General features: G+C 35.9%; 1 long non-coding RNA gene across 2 annotated transcripts in view; it reads right to left on the bottom strand.

Annotated features, from left to right (window-relative positions):
- LOC109029113 (uncharacterized) overlaps window positions 1–23,309 on the bottom strand; it is a 101,024-nt gene that overhangs the window by 13,468 nt on the left and 64,247 nt on the right. Inside the window, exon 5 of one of the 2 annotated variants that reach the window (XR_008670072.1) lies at window positions 348–448. This is a non-coding gene — a long non-coding RNA (uncharacterized lncRNA). Of the gene's footprint in view, window positions 1–301; window positions 449–23,309 lie in introns of those variants that run through there. The other variant, XR_008670073.2, reaches the window with a different exon arrangement.

Genomic DNA, 23,309 nt, shown 5'->3' with positions numbered 1-23,309 from the left:
GGATTCCCTATTTAATAAATGGTGTTGGGAAAACTGGCTAGCCATATGCAGAAAACTGAAACCGGACCCCTTCCTTACATCTTCTACAAAAATTAACTCAAGATGGGATAAAGACTTAAATGTTAAGATCTAAAACTATAAAAACCATAGAAGTAATTTATATTTATTTCTAATAATACAGATATCACTGTTCCAGCAAGGAACACCAAGACATGTACAATATCATTGAAATACAGCTATATTTCATATTTTGTGGACTTTCTGTGACACAAAAAACATATCATTCCACATGTGCTTCAATTCTGTTTTTATAGAGGTATATTTTACATGGTAGAAAATTATATTACGTGTCATGTAACAATTTCTTAGCCTCCTTCATAACTTTCAGGTGAACCTTCATTTGTATTCTTGCCCAAATGTAGATAGACATCACGGCAGACTTGATAATCTGAAAAAGTAACATTTTGGTTAGAATTTCTTTTAATAGATTTTTTCTCCTTGATCACTCTTTTTACATCAACTAATTATGAAAATAAAACCAAAACCAAAGATATTTAGAGATTTAACCATGATTCGTGTTTTGGGGATTATATTCATATATATATTTATTTATTTGAGACTCAGTCTCACTCTGTTGCCCAGGCTGGAGTGCAGTGGTGCGATCTCGGCTCACTGCAATCTCTGCCTCCCAGGCTCAAGCGACTCTCCTAACTCAGCCTCTTGAGTAGCTGGAAGTATGGGGACATGCCATCATGCCCAGCTGATTTTTATATTTTTAGTAGAGACGGGGTTTCACCTTGTTGGCCAGGCTGGTCTTGAACTCCTCACCTCAAGTGATCCACGCACCCCAGCCTCTGAAAGTGCTGAGATTACAGGCACAAGCCACCGCACCTGGCCTATGGTTCATATTTTAATGTTTCTCTGTTATTCACTTTATCAACCCTGGTTTGTATATTAAACTAAGATCCTACAGTGTTAGAACTTGTTCCAGTTTTTTCCCATGTGTCTACTCACTTCATCAGTAAACTAGTCCTATTTTTCCAACCAAATACACATGAATTACAAAGGAAATGCTGTATCTTATTTAAATTAGCTGATGTAAAACTTATATGAATAATAAAAATGTTCTATCATTATATTCCCTCACTAAATATACTTTTCTAAAAATAATAAAATTCTGTGAAATAATTAATGGTCTTTGAAAATTTGAAGAAATTTCACTTTTAAATTAAGACTTTTTCCCAAGTCAAACCAATTATTTAGAGAGTATAGACAGACAAAAGGTTTGAAGAAAAATTTTTATATATTTACAGTAAGCATATCTTTATACATCAACACACATAGACTCTCATGGAGTAAAATATGATACCACAGGGGATATCTATGATAACTTGAACTGTGGCAGTTATATTCTTCTGGTGAGACAAAATAATACTTTCAATAATTGAAAGTAAGAACTAAAATTTTCAAAGCATGGTGCTAATATCCATCTCTGTCCCCAAATGCAAATTTAAGATATGCCAGTTTAAACTGGAAATATACTTTTTTACAACATTTTAAGAGAACACAGTTAAAATAAAACACATACACAATATTTCTAAAGTTTTCAGTTCACTGTTACTCAAAACCTAAAATTTTGTTATTGCATCCAGAAATAAATTTAATTCATATTTCATGTTTCAGTCAATGAAACAACCACTAATCCTTTAAAAACTAAAACAAGAACATTTTTTCTCATTCAGGCATTTAATTAGAACTTCAAAAATAGATTAATTGTAATTGAAAAAGTAATAAAATATAGTTTGGCATTTTTAAGAGGAATCTAAATTAGCATGTTTAATGAAGTTACACTATTTTTTTGCTTTGTGAGTATACTTAGTCCCTTTCCAAGTCACAGAGTTGAAAAACAAATAATCTGTAAAAGCAAATAATTTTCTTTCTTGTAACCATTTGAAATGGTAAGATCTATTAAAGCAGTTTTCATTTATTTATAATAACTATATTTTAAAATAATCATTTCAGAGAACTCTTAAAACATATACTGTTGGTGGGAATGTAAACTAATGCATGTATGATGGAAAACTGTATGTAGGTTTCCCTAAAAATGAAAAGTATAATTACCATATGATCCAGCAATCCAATTACTGAGTATTATATCCAAAGGAAAGGAAATCAGTGTATCAAAGAGATATTTGAACTCCATGCTTTCTGCATCTTTATTCACAATAGCAAAAATATGGCATCAACATCAAAAGATGTATGGACAAAGAAAATGTGGTATGTAGTCACAATGGGATACTGTTCAGCCATAAAAAAAGAAGAAAATCCTTTCATTTGTGGCAACATGCATGATACTGGAGGACATTAGGTTAAGTGAAATAAGTCAGGCACAGAAAGATAAATATCACATGTTCTCACTCATATGTGGGAGCTAAAGGAAAATTGAGCTTACAAAGGTAGAGAGTGGAGTTGTGGTTATTAGCATCTGGAGAAGTAGTGGGAATAGGGGGGACAAAGAGAGTTTGGTCAGTGGATATAAAGCTACACCTGGATGGGAGGAATACATTCTAATGTTCTGTAGCAGTTTAGGATGAATATGGTTAAAAATAATTTAGTGTATATTTACAAACGCTAGAAGAGAGGATTTTTAATGTTCACAACACGAATGATGAATGTTCAAGGTGATAGATATGTTAAATACCCTGATTTGATCATTGCACATTGTATACATGTTTCAAAATATTGCACTGTATCCCAAAAATATATATAATTGTATGTGCCAACTAAGAATAAAAGGAAAATAGAAAAGAAAAATAAAACCTTTGGTATCTTTTATATTTTTATTTATTTTCCTTTGCTCCCAGAGATATTTCATTTTATGTAACATCAGTTTTCCCACCATTTTCTTGTCTGTAAAACCACTAGAGAAAAATTTAAATTAGCATAACTCTTTGAATCTCTAGATAAATACTAAAATTAACTGAATGATCAAATATACATATAAAACATGACCTAAATAACTTCTTGTTTAAAATAACATCTGGCCAGTAGCTGTTAATTCAGCTGCTTCTAAATCTCATTCATTTACAAAATATTTCAGACTTCCAGTAAGCCTTCTTCTAAGTATAGCACATATCAAGACAAACTTTATTAATAAATTCAGGGACATACATTTAATTTAGAAGAAGGTGGGAAGACTATAAACAAGAAAAACAAAATCACACACAAACAAGATAGCATCAGTTAGTGATATACACTTTGGTAAAAATAGAAGAGAGTATTGTGATACTGAGCAATGGAGAATACCTTTAAATTGATTGGCTGAGAAAGATCTGTCAAGGGCCATGGTTTCAGACAAGACATGCATATAAATATTGAGAAGCCAAGGAAGAATATTATAGGCAAAAGGAACAGCAAACACAAATGCTGTGAGCTCTCTGAAAGCCAATGTGACTAGATTGATAACAAGTGTAGAAATATTTCGGGGATTTCTGAGAGAGGAGCAGAAAGCAAATACTTTTACATTACTACAATAATTTTTGATATTATTATAATTATACAAAAAGTCACTAAAAAGTTTTAAATGCTTGCATGATGAGTGATTCAACTATTTAGTGTGACTGATGCTTGGAGAATAGCATAAGAAGGAAGCTTACACAAAGACCAGTGAAGGCTATTAATATAGTCTCATCTAGTTATAAACATGATCCAGCCAAGTATGTTAATGAAGCAGTGGAGGACAAGTGAAAGAATCTGCGATATATTTTGGAAGTAGAGATGAAAATATTTTCTAAAGGAAAGGTTAAAAAGTATGAAAATCAACAAAGATAATCAATTTTTTGGTTTAAGCAACTAAGTTAGTACTGGTGTCATTTACTAAGAAAGGGAAGCATAGGGAAAAGACACATGTAGAAGAGAAAATTATGAGTTCCTTCAGGATGTCTTGAATTGGACAGACCTAATAGTTATCTAAATGGAGATGTCAAGTAAGCTGTTGCAGAAATGAGGCTACATTTTGGATGAAAAGTTAAGGCTGGAGATAGACATTTGAGAGTCTCAGCATATGGGTGTTATTTATAGTCATGGTACTGCATGAGATTGCCTGAGAAAGATGACATATTCAGAAAAGAAAAGTAGGCTTGATGATCGAGTCCTGATCTAAGCTCAAATGACGTAAAAGGAGCATCAGGCACCAGAAAATGAGATGGAGTGAGCAATAAGCTAGAAGAAAATAGAGGGTGACAAGGAAACAGAACATGAATAAATAAACTGATGTAAGAATACAAAGTAGTATTTTTCATTAAATGTTGCTGATACATCAATTAAGCAGTTTATTGCAGTAGCAGGGATGCAGTGAGGAGGGAAGGGTAAATGAGAAAGTACAGGCAGTAAGGATAGACCCTTCTTTCAAAATGTATTCATTCATTTATGTTTATGAAGAGGAATTGTGGAATGAGACAGTATTTGGAAAAGAATGTTACGTTGGAATAGCTAGATAGATAATAGATTAGATAAATTATAAAGAATAGATGACTGATAATAAATGATAGATTAGACAGATATTTTAGACAGGTGAAACTAGAACAAGTTTGTTGATTGAAAACAATAGAGACTATTCATGAAGGTAAAAGAAAAAAAGCAGGAACGAAATAGTTTAGAAAATGACGGAGCAGAGGTGTATGCATATGCATGTGGTTGTTGAAAATACTTAGAAGTGAGACTGAGAATTTAGGAGGGTCTTGATGATACAATGTTATTTTCTTAAATCTCAGTGAAAGACTTTGGGATGCTGGAGAAGGGTGCAAAAAGGGGATAGATTAATCAATGTACAGATTAGGCTTTTTTTTTTTTTTTTGAGATGGAGTCTCGCTCTGTCACGCAGTCTGGAGTGTAGTGGCAGTATCTCAGCTCACTGCAACCTCCACCTCCTGAGTTCAAGAGATTCTCCTGTCTCAGCCTCCCAAGTAGCTGGGACTACAGGCATGAGCCACCACACCCAGCTAATTTTTGTATTTTTAGGACAAGGTTTCATCATGTTGGCCAGGCTGGTCTTAAACTCCTGACCTCGTGTGATCCACTCGCCTCAGCCTCCCAAAGTTCTGGGATTACAGGTGTGAGCCACCACCCGGCTGTACAGACCAGTTCTGAGAGAAAAAGCTGGATGATGGAATAAATGATAGATGACCTGGGAAGACAGGACATAGGCAGCGACTCAGGAAAACAAAGCATAATGGAAGTAGTACTGAATATTTCTTGGACACGACTTCTCAAACTATCTGTGGTGAAAGATTATTTTGCCTGTCTGCATCATAGAAGGATAATTGTTAAAAAAATGGATTTCTAAAAAATTATCACATACTTGTATGTTACAGCAATGGCATTTTCTAGAAATGTTTGTAAATACTCCAATTTCTGTAGTAATTCTTTGTGGGTCAGTAACAAAATTTCTCCAATGGGTATCAGTTTGAGAAACGCCTTCTGTAAGATAGTCTTAAACAAGTGTAATTAAGAAAAGTGTTCTTTTTTTTTTAGTGTGAATCCCATAATAGTAAAATTTAGACAAACTACAGCACAGTTATTCAGTTAGAAATTTTATATATTTTTTGTAAATAATATACACATACTCAGGGCTAGTATGTTATATAATAATAACATTTAAACAGAAAAGGACAGGGCACTCACTTTAAATACACCTGTGGCATCACTGAAGAAAAAATGAAAACTCTTAATGAAAGCTAAGGCTGTCAGAAAATGTAAAGCAAAAAGTAATTTGCACTAATGATAAGGCAGATAAATTTGGATTTTAAAAAATTACTTAGGCTTTATGTCATTCTGATTATGTTAATGTTATCTTTCGTAATACTTGTAAGATCTAACACCTGTCTCAGTACATGTGGAGTCCAAAAACTGAATGATACTCCTCAGTCATGAATACTATTATACTTACCATAGCTCTACATTTAGACAAATGTTTCATATTGTGGAGAATAACTGGTAATGGAATGGTAGGGTTCTAAAGAGAAGCCAGTAGTATTTAGGAGGATTTGTAGGGTGCTGATGAGAATTTATGCTTCATAGAAGTAGTACCTTGACTAAAACTAGTAGGCTATGAAACATTAAAAAACCTAATAGGAACAAAGCCGACTGAGCATTTAATGCATTTTCCTCCATGGACTATTCTGTATTTATTCAGAATTACATACAGCAAATCAACTGAGGAAAAAAAAGAAGATTTTATTTCAGTAGGGAAAACACTCAAAAGCCTAAAATCTATTAAAGATTAGAAATTGGCTTGGAGCTTTGCATGTTACCATGTCAACTAGGAATGTGACTTCCCATTTCTTTGAAAGTAACAGCCGTTAATGTTTCCTACTGTGTGCCCATAAAATACCAAAAAAGACAAACTCTCTCTCCTTGCACTGTATATTTTCAAGTCTAAGTCATGCTGAAGTTGAATAAGAAAAGAATTCTAAATTGGGTGAGTTTATCTTTTGATACTAGCTTAGGCAAGACTTTATTGATTTATTATTTAATACTTAAGGACTGAAATATTTGCTAAGATATGCAAATGTGTAGAAAAACTATGGGCTAGATTTGAGATTTTATGCTTGTTTGAGAAAGGGTGACGTTACCAAGCAGGTTTAAAGGCCAGTGTTGCTAATTAATATTTATTTCTAAAGACACCCTACTCAGTCTACTTCATTCTGGCTTGTATATTGACAGACCATATATTGCCTTGTTTGAAAATTTCTGAGACTGCTAGCTATTAACCAAATCCATTTTCTTCTTCTCTGGCACACAAATGGCCTCATTTCTCAGGCTTATTCAGAGTTAGACATAGCTATAGAACTGAGTTCCCACCAACGGCACATGAGCCATAATGACGTGAGCCATTATGGTCCAGTTCTGGTCCATTAAAACCACTTATGCAGTCTATTTTTTGTTCTTTCTCCTTATGACAGGTGCATACAGAGAATAAGAAATATCTGTGCATTGGTAGAGATATAATAAATCGGAGCCTGGGTCATTGAATGAATTCATGGATAAAAGATCATCTGCCTCCTGTACATTTAACAATTATTGTTTTGGGAGCAAAAAATATATGTAAGTGTCTATTGTGTTAAGCCATTTGTTTGGTCCTATTTCTATTGCATTTAGGCTATACTAAGCAATACGTATTTACAGTAATAGACATAAGAACAAAACGATAACATGGAACAATTTTTCTACATTACACATTATAAGTAAATGTATTAGTACCTGGAAGACACACAAAAAGCACATACTTCTGAAATTATATAATGCAAGAACCAAAATAACAAATTTAGAATGCTGTTCACATTCTTAATGAATTTCAAGGCATTTGTTCTTATAAATGAGAAAACCAAAACATAAGGAATAAATCAGAAGAGATTAAAAGGTAATAACATAAGTCCAAAGTGAAAAATTATTTCTTAAAAAAGACTGCATTTCAGGGAAATAAAATAAAATTTGGTGCTACAGAAAACTGAATCATTAACCTCAAAAACAAATGTGAGAATCTCTCCTAGAATGTGGAGAATAAAGGGTAATGAATTTCAAATGTTGAAAAAAGAAGAGTGACAAATGTAAAGGTTAGATAATGTAGTGAAAGGTACCAATAATTTCTGTATCAGAAGCAAATGACTAAATAGCTAAAGATTTCAAGTGACAGAAAGCTGATAATGATTTCATAGTTTGCTCAGGAATATCAACAAAAATGATTTATTATGATAAAATTTTGAACTAAAAAGATAAGAAAAACATTATTTAAGCCATCACAAATGGAAAATAAGAAAGACAAATAAAGTAATGGATACTACTGAAGAAAGGTCAGTGGTTGTTGTGATATTGCTGCACAAACAAAATGCCAGAATTCACAATGCACAGTTTTCAGAATATTGACTGAAAAAAAATTGTGACCACCAAATGTCAAGCCTTGCTAAGTAGTCACTTGTTTGAACTCAATAAAAAATAAAAATCTTCTCATGTCCATAATGTTAAAAAGTTTTTCTCATTCCTTTCTTTCCAAAATTTAAGATATGTGTCTAATGAAAGGAGATTAAAGGTAGAGAAAAAATGTAAAGGACAATTACAGTGTAAGTGAATAAAGTTAAGTAGTAAAATAAAAGATAAATGGCAAAAAAATTATAGTCATTTTTGTTAACCTGTCAGAAAAAGATGGCAGATGGTAAAAATATCAAATACTGAAAAATTTTATGTATGTAAAATGACAGAGTATTAAGAAAAATCTTTAACTGGTTTGAATAGAGCAAAACAAAAGTGGGCTAAATTTTTTTTGTTGTTATAGGTTTCATGCACGTCCGTGTGAAGAGACCCGTCAATAGGTAAGCCAAAGTTAGTATTTTTCTTAATTTTATCAACTAGAAAAATACAGATTAAAAACAACTTTAAAAAAACTATTAAAAATCACTTTGGAAAAGATTCAAGCAAGTAAGAACAAAACCAAGAAAATTTAAAAATTGAGGCATATAGCAAGCTTGCAAATAAATGCAACACAACTTGTATCAATTAAAACATTAAATTTTAAGGAGTTGTACTTATTAAAATAAAACAAAGTGACAAAAGGTAGAATATAACTACATGAAATAGTTATACCTGAAATTAGGTGACATTAAAAAGTTAAAAATAGGTACATATATGGTAAACAAAGCAAATGGGTGACATTTCATAGTATAACATGTTTTTCCTTGAAGGGCTTAGTATATGATATTAGTAATAGCTGCATTTAGTGAGTTTTTATACTGTACCAGTGACTATTCTATAACTTTATGTTTATTAACTCATATATAGTTCTAAATTATACTTGGTATAATTTTTGTTTCCAAGATAAATAAATAAATAAAGCGAGTTAATTTTTTCAAAGACCATGTAATTGGAAAACAGTGGAGTTCAGACTGATATCCAGGCCAGATAAATTCAGAGCACAAGATTTTTAGTTTTATATTTCTCTAACAAGATAAAATTGCCATAAAACTCCTGTGCCTTAATCATACTGCATTGGCTGTAAATATGCAAGTAAGTTACAAAAGCAGTTGGAAAAAATAATGATACCTCTTTTAGACTTTGATATGTGTGTTTGTAAGATGTACATAATCATAAATAGTAATAATTAAACCAATAATAGCAATAGCAATTACAATTTAATAATTTAATAAAAATTATTTTCTTCTATGCAATATACTAAGTACTTTACAAATTTCGTTTAGCCATCATAGTAGTTTTTGATACAGAAAAATAAAGCTAAAATAATTTAAATAGGATTTATCCTGAGACAGAAAGTGAGTGATTCAAGGTCACATAGCTGTTAAATGAGGCCAACATTTTACCCAGAACTATTCTATGCCAGACCTGTACTTAACATTGTATTATGTTCTAATAAAATAATAAGGTGAAGGAGTGTATTAAACTCTATACCATAAAACAGGTCCTTTTGTCTAGTAACCATTAATGTTTCAAAGCCAGGAATTGCTTATTAGAGTTCAACATGCTTTAAAACACTGAAGCTGTTGAAGTCCTAGTCTTCAACCTCAATGCAAACATCTTGAAGTCACCAAAAATATTTTTAATCTACCCTCTTGTACAAAAGTAAATGTCTTCTTAGAGAAAAGAGATAATTAAACAGTAGTTTTAGACTATTTAAACATTAACAACTACATCCTAAATGTCAAAACTAATGCATCAAATATTTTCAAAAGAAAAATCAGTAAAATGTTAGTTAATTATGAATGAAGAGAACATTAAAATAAATATAATGAGAATTCGATTTAAGAAACTGGAAAAGGAATAACATAAAACTATGTGTCTGAAATTGCATTAAAGCAAAAAATTAAATAAGTTGAAGGTAAAATATATAATTGATAAATACATTCAGGAATTATTTATCTGACTAATCAATGAAATGAAGAAACCTGTGGTAAAATAAGCAAGGAAATAAAAAGACTTAAAAAAGAGAATTAAAATAGGTATTTAACCTCAGAATAATGAATAAATAAGAAAATAATTTTAAAAAATTAAAAAAACAGTAGAAGATAATATTACAGATAATTCTAGCTACAAAAGTAAAAATCTTAATGCAGTGGTCTTTTTTTATAGAAAAACAATATGTTCTCAATTTTATTTAAAAATAAGGTAGATGGGAATGAAAATAGAGAATATATATATATGTATAAGCAAAAATAGTCAGCAAAATGCTGTTAGTTTGTAGTAGAGCCAGAGCCTATCACAGATCATAAAATTTCTTTGTCTCTGAAAGAGGAGAAGAAAACATGGGAAGCTTTTTGATTCATTTCATGAAGAGGTAACAACCTGACACTGAATTCTGATAAAGACATCACTAGCATTCTGTGAAACATAACCCCACCACCACCATTAAGTTTGCATATTTAATAGGATTGAGTTATTACTTTTATTTTGCAATCAGAAGGATAAAGAATTATTGGCATAAATCCTAAAATTAAATAATGGTTCTTATTGGTATATGATAAATGTTGTAACTGGTTCACTGACACACTCCAAATAGAGGCCTATGATGGTTGTTTCAGCTTTATTGAAATATTTTATTTTTCTGGTGAAGGTTAGAAAAACAGAACAATAAAACATCCACTTATTTGGCATTGACTGTGAAATATGGTATGATCTGCAATTTAGGTTCTCAAAATAATAGATTTAAATATTAGATCTAAAATTCAGTATCTACAGTTATAAACAAATTCTTAATTTTCCCCTTTGTGATGCACAAAGACCAAATCACAATCATCTTTAAAGGTCTTCATAAATGATTACTAGCACACAGGGACAAGATATAGTTTACAAATAGAAGAAAGATTTGACCATACTTTAGAAGACTATTCAATGAAAACAGTAGACAACACTTACTTAATAATAATAATATCAAAAGCTCTGTGCTAGGTATTTTTCTTGGTGCTTTGAACATATTACTTTGTCTAATTCTGATAACAACTGAATTGGTAGTGTTTCTCAGATAGGAAACTGAAGCCCAAAGAAGTTTAGTTACTTGTTTGAGAACATATCTAATAAGTGCCTGGGCACACACACATGCTGTCTTGCTTTGTTTGGGTTTGTGCTTGTGAGTATACACCATAAAATATTAATATCAACAGTAGAAAGTTAAAGCAGAAATTGCCATTATTAGTGGGATTTCAACGTGGAAAACCATTCAAAGGTGCAAATGCTCTATGTACTACTGCTTCTTTTCTGGCCCTAATTCATCCTATTATAATACTTAAGAGATACACAAAGCTCTGTTTTTCCCATTACTATTTCCCTTAGTGGGGCCACTGCCAAACAAGATTTACAGAGATCCGTAGAGCAACTGATGTTCTTGGTAAGACTGCCCCTCCCTTGGCCTATATGCTGCCTGCTTACAAACTGTTAAACAGATTAATCCTAAAAAGGAAGCTATAATTAGAACTGATTACCCAATTTTCCCTAAGAAACCATCAGTACTAATGTAATCATTTTATAGTCCTGTTTATTTTGGAAACAACTAAAATCCCCAAACTTCCACAATCACCCATATGTCTCTATAGATCCCCTAATTGGACCCAATGTCCTAACATTCCCTAACTCCCAAACACAGTCACTGTAACTACCCTCTGTTAACAGCAAATCTCTATATCTTTACTAAGTCTTCTCTCAGTGTCTGAATCTGACTGTTACTCAAGGAGTCTACATCTCCTTAGTGTTCACCAAGACCATTACTCCTATCTTAAAACCTCAATTCTTTCTGCTTGGTTTATACTTCCCACCACCTGTCTTTCAATGCAAAGTCTATGCACATTGCTACTTCACTTCCCTGTCTTTTACACCGGAAACTGCAATATCCATATAGGTAAACTTTCAAATGCCATGGCTTGTCACTCCAATGACTGGCATTTCCAATGACTTTTCTTCTAAACTATTTTAGTTTCCCATTCTTACTGGCAATTAGTGCCATTGAAAATTACTGCCATTTAAAACAAACATAAAAAATGTCTTTATCAATGCTCATTCTTTGCCATCTACTTCAACTTTTCCATCTGAGTCTACTATCCCTTTGTCAACTAAGCTTTGGACAGTCTAGGACCTCATTACATTGGAACCTTTTGGTATTCATGACCCAATACCTTGCTTTTCCTTATTTAACTTGTTTTATAACTTAGATTCCATGAAACATTATTAGAACAACTCTTTTAAATATACCATCCATTGAACTGATTTAATTTTCCTCTATCATGCTCATCTGATATACAAGATACTAGTGACCCTCACCAATATTTCTGGCCTTCTTGCATCCTGCATCTAAGAGAATACTCCACTGCTTTGTACTGACCAGCTTTGACCAATAGGACATAAATGTGTCATATGCCACATTTTAGTACAAATATTATAGAACCAGTGTGTGATTCCCTATCTTTCCTCCTTTTTGCTGAGCAATCACTAAAACATGTGTTGGTTGAAGGTGCCAAAATATCAAAGCAATTCCAAATACTGAGCTCACACAGGGAGGAATGTTTCCCTGGAGAGGATCTGGATTCACATCAGACTTTATGCAAATTACATATTTTTTATAGAAAGTCGGTGTATAAGCGACTCACACTGCTGTAAAGATACTACCCGACACTGGGTAGTTTATAAACAAAGGAGGTTTAATTGACTCACAGTTCTACACCTCTGGGGAGGCCTCAGGCAACGTACAATCATGATAGAAGGGGAAGAAGGCAACTTCTTCACAAGGAGGCAGGAGAGAGAAGTGTGTGGAGCAAAGGGAGAAGAACCCCTTATTAAACCAACATATCTCATGAGAACTCACTCACTACCATGAGAACAGCATGGGGGAACCACCCCCATGATCCACACACCTTTCACCAGGTCTCTCCCTAGACATATGGGGGTTACAGGGATTACAATTCAAGATGAGATTTGAGTGAGTACAGAGCCAAACCATATCATTATGCCCCTGGCCCCTCCCAAATCTCATGTCCTCATATATCAAAACACAATCATGCCTTTCCAACAGTTTCCCAAATTCTTAACTCATTCTAGCATTAACCCAAAAGTCCAAGTCCAAACCATCTTTGTGAATGCATATAACTTAGTGCTTTTAAGAGCACTGTATTAGCCAGGTTTCTCTAGAGAGACAGAACTAGTAGGATATATATATAATAGGATATATATATATAAAATAGGATATCAAGTTGACATTAGGTGGACTTTTGATGGTTAATACTGATTGTCAACTTGATTGCATTGAAGCATTGATCCTGGGTGTGTCTGTGGAGGGTGTTGTCAAAGGAGACTAACATTTGAGTCAGCGGACTGATATATATATATATGACATATATGTATATAATATATATACATATATGTCATATATATACTGATATATACTGATATATATATGTATATATATATATCAGTCCTAGTGATCCACTAGCAAAATTTTTGCTTCCTGTTTCCATGACATAACATTCTTCTGGCCTAGAGATCCATCACTCCTAGTGACCCACTAGCAAAATTTTGCTTCCTGTAGAAGATATACATATATCTCCCTAAGAATATCTATATGTATATCTCCATAGGAGAATATATATATCAATGTATCCTCCACAAGAGAATATATATATATATAAATATATCCTCCACAGGAGAATATATATATATATAAAAATATATCCTCCACAGGAGAATATATATATATATAAAAATATATCCTCCACAGGAGAATATATATATATAAAAATATATCCTCCACAGTAGAATATATATATATAAAAATATATCCTCCACATGAGAATATATATATAAATATATCCTCCATAGGAGATATATATATACATATATATATATTTTATATATATGCATATATATTTATATATATATGCATATATATATTTTTTATATATATATTATATATATATATATATTTATCATTCCACTGAGTCAAATGTTAGTCTCCTTTGACAACACCCTCACAGACACACCCAGGATCAATGCTTTGTAGCCTTCAATTCAATCAAGGTGACAATCAGTATTAACCATGAAAAGTCCATCCAGTGTCAGCTTGAACCCATAAACATCTCCTGAGATTATACATAATTTTCAAATAAAGACAATAATAAGATCATAATTATGCCTAATACCACTGTCCTTCGTACAACAGGAAATGCACCAATCCCCAACCCAAATACTATTACATAAAGTTAAAAATACTTAAATGCTGTGAAGTCAATAAATCTTATATGATAAAGGAAAAATAAACTGAAGATATTTTCTTAGTACACGTGTCTACATGCACAAACATATTTTTAACAAGGGAAGAAGGAAATACCATGACAATTACAGTCTCCATTTCTGCAGCTGGTCATGTAGTCATGGCTGGTATTTATAACTATCTTCTTCTACTATCCATTCTGTATTCCCTTTGCTTTTAGCAAGCACCTCAGCAGTTTGTGTTTTTTTTTTCCTGGTAGAGTGACCCAAACCTTCATTACTGAAGGGTCTGGGCCATTTGTAGTCCTGCCTGGTTTGGGCCGTTTTAGTTTCCCACTGACCTTAATCACAGGGCATGGTAATACTAAGAGACGCCCTAATGGATCTCCTGTATTCCATGCATACTCTTCCTTGCCTCTGTTGTGTAGTAGTAGACTGATTTCACCTTGATAGTCTGGTCAGTCACCATAGCCAACACTGTAACGTCCTTCTTAGCCTGTTGATTTAAAGGTAGGAGGACACCACAAAGTGTCCAGGTGGCAATCTTAACTTCCAGTTTAATGGAATCGTTGTTGTGTCTCCTAGTGTCAGCATTCCTCCTTCTGGAGCTAGGACCTCTATGCCAGCAGAACGTTATGTCATGGGAACAGGAAGCAAAAATTTTGTTAGTGGATCATTAGGAATGATGGTGGGTGGTGCCACTTCTACTTCCACCCCGTGATTCCTGGATCCATAAGTCCTGGCTATGGAAGAAACTACCATATATTGGATGCTGATTCAGAACATACAAGGACTTCTGGAAAACTTTGCCCCAGCCCTGCAAAGTATTCTCACCTAGTTTGTATTGTAATTGTGACTTCAAAAGGCCATTCCACTGTTTTATCAATCCAGCTGCTTCGGATGATGGGGAACATGGTAAGACTAGTAAATTCCATGAGCATGAACCCACTGCCACACTTCTTTCGCTGTAAAGTAAGTGCCTTGTTCAGGGCCAATGCTGTATGGAATACCAGGTTGGTGGATAAGGCATTCCATTAGTCCATGGATGGTAGTCTTGGGATAAGCATTTTGTGTAGGATAGGCTAACCCATATCTGGAGTAAGTGTCTTTTCCAGCGAGGACAAACCTCTGCCCTTTCCATGATGGAAGAGGTCCAATATAATCAACTGCCACCAGGTAGCTGGCTGATCACCCTGAGGAATGGTGCCATATCGAGGGATCAGTGTTAGTCTCTGCTGCTGGCAAATTGGGCACTCAGCAGTGGCCATTGCCACATCAGCCTTGGTGAGTAGAAGTCCATATTGCTGAGTCCTTGTGTAGCCTCCATCCCTGCCACCGTGGCCACTTTGTTCATGGGCCCATTTTGCGATTACAAGGGTGGCTGGGGAAAGAGGCTAAGTGGTGTCCACAGAAAAGGTCATCCTTTCCACTTTATTAAAATCCTCTTCTGTTGAGGCCACTCATTGGGGAGCACTCACATGGGATACAAATATCTTCAGTTTTTGACCACTCAGAGAGGTCCAGCCACATACCTCTTCCCCAAATTTCTTTGTCACCAATTTTCCAATCATGCTACTTCCAAGTCCCTGATCATCCAACCAAACCATTGGCTACAGCCCAGGAATTAGTATATAATTGCACATCTGGCCATTTCTCCTTCCATGCAAAGAGCACAACCAGGTGCACCACTTGAAGTTCTGCCCACTGGGAAGTTTTCCCTTCACCACTGTCCTTCAGGGATGTTGTAGAAAGGGGCTAGGGTGCTACAGCTGTCCACTTTTGGGTGGTGCCTGCGTATTGTGCAGAACCATTTGTGAACCAGGCTGTAGTTTTCTCTTCCTCTGTTAACTGATCCTAGGGAACTCCCCGCGAGGCCATCAGTGCAGACTGAGGGAGAGAAGGGAGGGTGGCATGAGTGGAGAGCATGGGCATTTGAGCCACTTCCTCATGTAACTTGTGCCTTCAGGACCTGCTTGAGCCCGATCATATATATATATACCACTTCCATTTGATGACAAAATGCTGCTGTGCATGACCCACTTTATGGCTAGATGGGTCAGAAAGTATCCATGTCATGATAGGCAGTTCAGGCATGGTGACTTGATGACCAATAGTCAAATGTTCAGTTTCCACCAAAGCCCAGTAACGGGCCAAGAGCTGTCTCTCAAAAGGAGAGTAGTTATCTGCAAAAGATGGCAAGGTCTCAGTCCAAAATCCTACAGGCTGCCGCTGTGATTCGCCTATGGGGGTCTGCCAAAGGCTCCAAACAGCATCCGTATCTGCTACTGACACCTCAAGCACTATTGGATCTGCTGGGTCATATGGCCCAAGTGGCAGAGCAGCTTGCACAGCAGCCTGGACCTGTTGCAGAGCCTTCTCCTTTTCTGGACCCCACTCAAAACTGGCAGACTTTTGAGTCACTCAATAAATGGATCAGAGTAACACACCCAAATGAGAAATGTGTTGCCTCCAAAATCCAAATAGGCCCATTAGGGGTTGTGCCTCTTTCTTGGTTGTACAAGGGACCAAATGCAGCAACTTATTCTTCACCTTAGAAAGAATATCTCGGCAGACCCCCACCACTGGACCCTAGAAATTTTACTAAGGTAGAAGGTCTCTGAATTTTTGTAGGATTTATTTCCCACCTTCTGGCATGCAAATGTCTCACCAACAAGTCCAGTGTGTTTGCTACTTATTGCTCATTGGATCAATCAGAATAATGTCATCAATGTAATGTACCAGTGTAATATCTTATGGAAGCAAAAGGCGATCAAGATCTCTCCAAATAAGATTATGACACAAAGCTGGAGAGTCGATATACCCCTGAGGTAGGACAGTAAAGGTATATTGCTGGCCTTGCCAGCTAAAGGTAAATTGCTTCTGGTGGGCCTTATGGACAGGAATGGAGAAAAAGGCATTTACCAAGTAAATGGCTGCATACCAGGTACCAGGAGTTGTGTTAATTTGCTCAAGCAATGAAACCACATCTGGTACAGCAGCTGCAATTGGAGTCGCCACTTGGTTAAGCTTACAATAATCCACTGTCATTCTCCAAGATCCACCTGTCTTCTGCACCTGCCAAATGGCAGAGTTGAACAGGGATGTGGTGGGAATCACCACTCCTGCATCATTCAAGTCCTTGATGGTGGCACTAATCTCTACAATCCCTCCAGGGATGTATTTTTTTTTATTTACTATTTTTCTATGTAGAGGCAGCTCTAATGGCTTCCATTTAGCCTTTCCCACCATAGTAGCCCTCACTCTACTAGTCAGGGAGCCAATGTGGGGGTTCTGCCAGCTGCTAAGTATGTCTATGCCAATTATGCATTATGGCACTGGGGAAATGACCATAGGATGAATCCGTGAACCCACTAGACTCACTGTAAGTCAGACCTGAGCTAAAACTTCATTAATTACATAACCTCCACAAACCCCTGTTTTAACTGGGGGACCATAATGACATTTTGGGTCTTCTGGAATCAATGTCTGCTCAGAGCCAGTGTCCAGTAGTCCCTGAAATGTCTAATCATTTCCCTTTGCCCAATGTACAGTTACCTTGGTAAAAGGCCAGAGGTATTCTTAAGGAAGGATAGGAAAAAAGTCACTGCATAAATTGTCAGTAATGTAGTGGGGTTCTTCATCAAAGGGATCCAGCCTCCCCTTCATTCAGGGGGTTTGGGGTCTGTAAACTGGCTCAAGTCTGAAAATTGATTTAGAGGCCATGATTCTCTGTGTTTATAATTCAAATTAGTCCATTCTCCATTCGACCTAGAAGCTTTCTGCTTGTATAAATTAAGTAGGAATGCAGTAAGCTTCCTATCAATTTCATTTCTTGGAACACTGTGATTGATTAGTCAATGTCAGCAGTCCACATGAGTTAAACTATTCTGATTGCTGCTTTGCCTCTGCTGTTCATTACGGTAGCTACGTCCACCTTGCCTTTGATCACTGAGTGTGGCCAATTGGCCCCTGCCACCTTGGGATCCAGTTATTCCCATTGTATTTAAATTTTGTAGTCGAGTGACTGTGGTTCCCACTGTTAGATCTGTCATACAGAGAAGAGAGCAATTACAGGGCTCTTCAAAACTTCAGGTGCTGCCTTCACAAATCTATTTCACAAGGCATTGGTCAAAGATATATCTACAAGGCACTGGTCAAGAGTATATCTTCTGGGCACTCCCAGCTGGGATGAGTAGGTCTAAAATGACTAATCCATTCCACCATCCCAATCTCCCTAAGCCTTTGCACCCCTTCCTGTACATTAAACCAAGAGATCAGGCATTTGCAGCTTGCTCATTTTGGGCCATCTTTTAATCCATATTTCAGCTAACCAAGCAAATAAACTATTAGAACTTTTTTTTTTTTAGGTGGAGTTTCGCTCTTGTTGCCCAAGCTAAAGTGCAATGGCATGATCTTGGCATGCCACAACCTCCACCTCCCAGGTTCAACTGATTCTCCTGCCTCAGCCTCCCGAGTAGCTGGGATTACAGGCAAGCATGCACCACCATGCCTGGCTAATTTTGTTTTGTTTTGTTTTTTAGTAGAGATAGGGTTTCTCCATGTTGGTCAGGTTGGTCTTGAACTCCGACCTCAGGTTGGTCTTGAACTCCCGACCTCAGGTGATCCACCTGCCTCAGCCTCCCAAAGTGCTGTGATTATAGGTGTGAGTCACTGTGCCTGGCCTAGAACATTTTTTAACTCCCCTAGCTGCAACATTAAAAGCAGAGTCTCTACTTAGTAGGCCCAAATCAATAAATCCAGCCTGATTCAACTCTGCTCCTTCCACCATTACCCCGTACCCTTAATATCCATTCCCATGCCTGTTCTCCAGATTTCTGTTCATATAGAGAACTCAAATAGTTCTTTTTGAGTGTACCACACCTCCTCATGGGTCACACTCTCAACCTCACCTCAAGGATCCTACCATGACTTTAGGCCTAGAAGTAAAGTTTAGATCTAGAAGCAAACAGGGGTGTTGGGGATGGCTCCTGAAGAGAATCAACATTATTTGGCCTGGCAACTGCCTCAGGGGAGGCCATCACTATTGTCTCAGGAAGCACAGGGCTTATCTCCTCAGACAAATGTGGAAAGGCTGATGGCAGCATGGGTAGGGGAGGGAAAGTTGCCACTACTGGGGATGAGGTAGCTGTTCCTTTTGTCAAAAAAACGTTCATCAGAGTTTACAAGCTCAGTGTCTCCAACTTCATCAGGGTCCTCTCACACATCCCTATTCCAAGTTGCAGGGTCCTATTCTTTTCTAATCAATGCCCTCACTTTAACAGGAGACATCTGGCAAGGCTGTGCATGCCCATTTCATTGCAGGTCAGCCATTCGCGTGATAAGACCTTGTATCTGTTTTTCCATACTTTTAGCTCTTTCTCTACAGGAGATAAGTCTCACTCAGGGCAATCTTAGCAGATTTGAGGCTCAGTATCTGCTTCTGAAGCTAAGAGACAGAATGCCTGAGTTCATCATTTTCTTTCATTACTTTGTTCCCTGAACTTTAGGAGCAACCAACCAGCTTCTTTATGTTCCTTGGTTCTCCACATATGGTCAAAGGTGTTATGTATAGAGTCACTCAACTCCTTGCCTCTCATGAGTGGTGAATCAGGAGTGTCAAATGCACTTATTTTGCATAACTTTCTAAACAGTTTATGCCAAGAACTATTGGCGTTCTCCACACTGTTAGAAGTAGAATCCTTAGCATTTTGAAGTCTAATCATATTAAGCAGCCAACTCCAGAAACCCCAAAACCAACAAAAGAACTCCATTCTTAATATTCTGTTCCTCTAGAACCACTCCTGGTACCAAAACCTCTTTTAGTAAGGGTTCTCTAGAGAGACAAAACTATTTTATATATTCATATATATTTATATATATATATATATAAAATAGGATATATGTATATAAAATAGGATATATATATAAAATAGGATATATATATAATAGGATATATATATATATATAAAAGGGAAGTTAATTAGATATCGACTTACATGATCACAGGATCTCACAATAGGTTGTCTGCAAGCTTGAGGAGCAAGTAGAGCCAGTCTGAGTCTCAAAACTGAACTCGCAGTGTGAGGTTCGAGGGCAGGAAGTGTCCAGCACAGGAGAAAGGTGTCAGCTGAGAGACTAGGCCAGTCTCTCCTTTTCACATTTTTCTGCCTGCTTTATATTCTCTGGCAGCTGATTAGATGGTGCCCACCCAATTAAAGTTGGGTCTGCCTTTCCCCATTCACTGACTCAAATGTTAATCTCCTTTAGCAACACCCTCACAGACACACCTAGGGTCAATACTTTGTATCCTTCAATCCAATCAAGTTGACACTTAGTATTAACCATCACAAGCACCCAGGTCACTTCTTGAATGCTTTGCTGCTTAGAAATTTCTTATGCCAAATACCCTAAATCATTCTTCTGAAGTTCAAAGTTACACAGATGTCTAGGGCAGGGGCAATATGCCACCAGTGTCTTTGCTAAAGCATAACAAGAGTGAACTTTGCCCCATTTCCCAGTGAGTTTCTTATCTTCATTGCAGACCACCTCAGCCTGGACTTCATTGTCTATATCATTATCAGCATTATGGTCAAAACCATTCAACAAGTCTCTAGGAAGTTTCAAACTTTCCCACGTCTTCCTGTCTTCTTCTGATTCCTCCAATCTATTCCAACCTCTGCATGTTACCCAGTTCCAAAGTCACTTCCACATTTTCTGGCATCTTTATAACAGTACCAAACTCTACTGGCACCAATTTACTGTGTTCGTCCATTCTCACACTGCTGTAAAGATACTACCCCAGACTGGAGAAAGAGGGAAAGAGCCCCTTATAAAACCATCAGATCCTGTGGGAACTCACTCACTATCATGAGAACAACATGGGGGAAACCACTCCCATGATGCAATCACCTCCCACCAGGTCTCTCCCGAGACATGTAGGGGTTGTGGGGATTATAGTTCAAAATGACATTTGAGTGGGAACCCATCCAAACCATATTAGTCAGTAATATATTGAAATCAACCATACTACTACCTAGAAAATCTCTATTCCTGGTTAATTTTAACTGTCGGTTTATTTTCCTTCTAGTTGAGTTAGGACATGACAGGAAAAAATTTATAATTTTGTTGACTGGTTTCACATTAAATTTATGACCATAAATCTCAGTGGCTTTTTCTATATTTTTACTACTTTATTGCTACAACTCTTCAAGATGACCATTTCACAGTTCCGGCTCTCCCTCCAGTCATCCAATTTTACCCTATTATCAGTTTGCATCCCTTATTTTATTTTATTTTATTATATTATTTATTTGATTTTATTTTACTGAAGATCTAGACGCCATGATGAAGTAAATGCCAAATCTTCCACTCTCAATATACAAAGTCTACCAATCAATCTAAATTTATACTCACATGTTCTGCTTTTCTTATTAAAGTAGAATAGCTATTCTTGCTCCTCTCTAAGCAAACCACCAAATTTTACCTGTATAATGGAATCTCATCTCTTCTAATAATAATAATAATAATAATAATAATAACATTGTTTCTAGAATTATCTTTTCTGTTTGCATTAATGCATTTTTCCTTTTCTTGGATCACTTTCAAGAACATACAGACATGTATTACGTATTCTTTTTAACATTTTAAAAAACATTTTGACCTTTTTAACCCCTTCTCTGCTCCTCTTTTCAGTAAAATTTCTAAAAATAATTGACATCTTCAACCCACTGAAACAATTCTAGTCAACATCACTAAGAAATTTAATTTTACCAAAACGAATGATTAGTTCAGTCATCAACTCTCCTAACCAGCTAAGTTCTTAATTTGATTTTGCATGTGTGCTCATTTTCTCCTATTCTCCTGAAACACTTTTTGAGTTTATCTTCAGGGACACCATTATCTTAGCCTTACTATTAAATTGCCATCCTTCCTTAGTCTCTTTCATTGGCTCCTCTTTCTTTGCTTAAATTCTAAATATTAAGAGTACCACAGGGCTTAGTCAAAGATCTTGTTTTCACTCACATTCACTCTCTAGATCTAATCAAGTCCTGTACTTTTAATATGTCTAAAAATAGATGAGTGCCAAATTTGCATTTCTATTCTAAACATTTCCAATGAGCTTGCAAGCCAGATATGTAAATTCCTGTTTGATGTCTTCACTTGGGTGCCTGATAGGCATCTGAAATATAACGTGTCCAAAACACTTTCTTATCAAATGCAAACATTTCTGAATTTTACCCATTTCTATAAATAAAGCCACTGCCTAGCCTATTGCTGAAAAACCTAGACATTATGTTTAATTCTCTAACTTTCCTTAGGCCAGCAGGCAAGTTATAGCCTGGTCTTCTTATGATGATAACAGTGGTGGAAGAGAAAAAGTGAAAATCTGTGATGTTTCTTTAAAGCCAGACTTGAAATCAGCACTCTGTTACTTCTGCCAACATATCATTAACCAAAAGCAGCTTAAAAGAGAAGACTACATCAAAGAGTAAGACTTTGAGCCAACAGTTTTATCCATCACACAATATGTCTGTCAATCACTAGTAAAACTCTACGTTATTGTTAGAGTTCTAAGAAATAACAAATGATGCTTTTTTAGTAGAGGTTTTTAAGTGTGTAAAACATTTTCACATGCATTTTATAGTTATTGATAAAATTTGGATGTGTATACCTGCCAAAATCTGATATTGAAATGTAATCTCCAATGTTGGAGATGGGGAGTGGTGGGAGGTGATTGGATTATGGAGGTGTTTTTCTCATTAATGGTTTAGCTTCATCCCCTTTGGTACTGTTCTTGCAATGGTGAGTGAGTTCTCAGGTCATTTAAAAGTCTGTGTTACCTTCTGCCTCACCGTTTTGTTCCTGCTTTCACTATGTGATATGCCTGCTCCTCCTTCATCTTCTGTGATGATTGTAAATTTCCTTTTTTTTTTTTTTTTTTTTTGAGACAGAGTCTCACTCTGTCACCCAGATTGGCATGCGGTGGCACGATCTTGGCTCACTATAAGCTCCGCCTCATAGGTTCATGCCATTCTCCTGCCTCAGCCTCCCGAGTT

The sequence above is a fragment of the Gorilla gorilla genome, chromosome 10, assembly GCF_029281585.2.
Source record: "Gorilla gorilla gorilla isolate KB3781 chromosome 10, NHGRI_mGorGor1-v2.1_pri, whole genome shotgun sequence".
Classification (NCBI taxonomy): domain Eukaryota; kingdom Metazoa; phylum Chordata; class Mammalia; order Primates; family Hominidae; genus Gorilla; species Gorilla gorilla.
The sequence above is the reverse complement of the archived record's forward strand: the minus strand, read 5'-3'. Positions and strand labels throughout refer to the sequence as shown.